Below are 2,800 nucleotides of genomic sequence, written 5' to 3' on the forward strand. Positions count from 1 at the left end.
AAAATACATTGTTGCTGTAATTAAAAAAACAACTTTTTTTGTTTTTTATTGACTTTGGACAAAAGCTGTAGTAATTTTACACTACTAAAGGTAGTGTTTTATTTTTCCTGTAGCTGTGTTTAAGCTGCCGTCGTGGAAATGGCTGAGAGGAGGAGAACGAGGAAGCGATCCTGCTCTTTGTCCTCCGAGCAGACAAGCAGGTACCCCACATGCTACCGCGGCTCTTTTTTTTATTTATTTTTTTTGTGTTGTTTTTCCTTCCTGTGGTTCATGATGAAAACCTGATAGAACTTCCTGTCATTTCTTAGAAATATTTAATTGCTTAATAGGTTAGATAAGTTAAAAAAAAATGTTTCTCACTTTGTAGTTCACAGTCGATTGAGTCCACAGCTCCCAGTGTTGCCTCTCTGGGTGAAAAATCCATCGGAGAGCCAATTTCCTTTCAAAAGACCAAAAGGTAAATAAATAAAGTACTCTTTAAAAATTACAATCATAATGGTAATGCTAAATCTTGTACACTATTAATAAATATATTTACAATTGTAGGTTATAGGTTGTAGATTTGCTTTTGGTTACTTAATAGGGTGATACAAGTTTAAAAGTAAAAATATTTTCTCTCTTTATAGGTCAAAGTTGATTGAGTCCACAGCTCCCAGTGTTGCCTCTCTGGGTGAAAAATCCATCGGAGAGCCAATTTCCTTTCAAAAGACACAAAGGTAAATAAATAAAGTACTCTTTAAAAATTACAATCATAATGGTAATGCTAAATGTTGTGCACTATTAATAAATACATTCAAATTTTAGGTTATAGATTTGCTCTTGGTTGCTGAATAGGTCAAACAAGTAAAAAGATTGTCTCTCTTCATAAGTCACAGTCGATTGAGTCCACAGCTCCCAGTGTTTCCTCTCTGAGTAAACAATCCATCGGAGAGCCAATTTACTTTCATCTTGAAAAGGGGTAATTAAATTAAAGTATTCTGTACACAAAATATCTTACGTCTAAAAATATTTCAAGACAAGTTCAACAAAGATTCATAAAGGGATTGATAATGGTGTGATTTGTAACTAAAACCAGCAGCTTAGTTAACCTGATTCCTTCAAATTGCTATTAAGCAGTTTGACAAACTTAGTACGTCCAGCAACAAACAACATTCATTGGAATATCGTATTTTAGAGATAAATGGAAAATATTACCCCAAAGCCAAGAACGTACTGAACTGAACTCATTTCAAAGTCCTAGGTACCTACTACAACATGACAGTGTTGTTAATAGTCTATTGAGTCTATGTCCGAATATAACAAGTACAGTTTTTTATGCCTCTGCGCTGGCCATAGTCGTGGCCCGAGGTTTTATGTTTTCGGGTCGTCTGTCCATCCTTCACATTCTCGTGAACGTAACATCTCAAGTATGCACTGAGAGATTTTTATTTCCAGTTTCCAGTTTGAATCAAGGATAAACTGATTTCAGCGGTTAAAAGTCAAGGTCACTGTGTTTTGCATCTGTCTCATTCTGATGAACGCGATATCTCAAGAACAAATTGAGGGAATTCTGTCAAATTTGGCACAAACATCCACACTGAGTCAAAAATTACCTGCTGATCAAAGGTTGCCATGAACTTGTCAGTTGCATGCTTGTGAACGTGATATCACACAAATACCATCGGGCGATTTCTTCAAATTTGGCACAAACGTCTGCTTCAGACTGTGCTGATTGAAGAGATCTCGTGCTGCCAGGGAAAAGTTGTGTGTAAAGCATCCATGGTTTCAAAGACATGCACGCTGTCACTGTAACTGGAAGTTGACAGTTTTGCAGTGGCATGCAACCACAAGGATGTAATTCTAGTTTAGTCTACTCTGTCCCTGCACTTGTGCTGCATTTAAAACATTTCAGTCCAAACACACACTTCGACCAAAAGACTTCAGGTCTCAGGGCAAACATCGTAAAGCTGACAGTGTTGTGGGGTCGGACATCAGACAAGGCTTCCTAAGAGACATCAGATTCAAAGGACATGATATCACCATAACTGATTGTTGATCATCCAGCAGCGAGCAGACTGAGGACCCGTCAAGCTGTTCGATGCGTTTGGAGGTTGTGAGGGATCCAGAGGAAGACATCGGTAAGTTTAATCCTTCGTAGTACTACAAGTGCTGCTCCTACAGTTAATGCGATAGTAGGCTAATACCTTATCTGTGTTGCTGCATCCAATTCAATTTTAAGATAGGACTTTGTGTTTGCTTATGCTTTTATATTACATAGCTAAAATTATTTGTTATGAACCACGATATAATTGGGATTTGCAATCATGCATTTGATTGTTTCAGGGGGAAGCCATCATTTGAAAGCAAAGAAGAATCATAAAAAAGCAATGCAGAAGACATTTTTTTTGACTTTTGAGGGTAATGGTGACAAAACGAGTTCCCTGAGCAGTATCTACACACAACTCTTCATTACCACTGGAGAGAGTGAAGGGCCACATGAAGAACAATCCTTCAGACACATCAAACCTAAATTGAGACGGAAATCTTCGACATTTTTGAACCTCAGTGACATCTTCAAACCTTTGCCTGGCCAAGAGAAACCCCACAGAACAGTCCTGACAAAAGGTGTCGCGGGCATCGGAAAATCATTTTCTGTGCAGAAATTCATTCTTGATTGGGCCAAGGGGAGCGCGAACCAGGACTTTGATTTAGTTTTTAGTCTTGCTTTCAAAGAGCTGAATTTGAGTACAGATAACAAAAGCTTGCACCAGCTCCTGACTGAATTTCACCCTGCTGTCCACGATCTGAAAGATCCAGAAGA

The sequence above is a fragment of the Plectropomus leopardus genome, chromosome 23 (assembly GCF_008729295.1).
Source record: "Plectropomus leopardus isolate mb chromosome 23, YSFRI_Pleo_2.0, whole genome shotgun sequence".
In the NCBI taxonomy this organism is placed as follows: Eukaryota; Metazoa; Chordata; class Actinopteri; order Perciformes; family Serranidae; genus Plectropomus; species Plectropomus leopardus.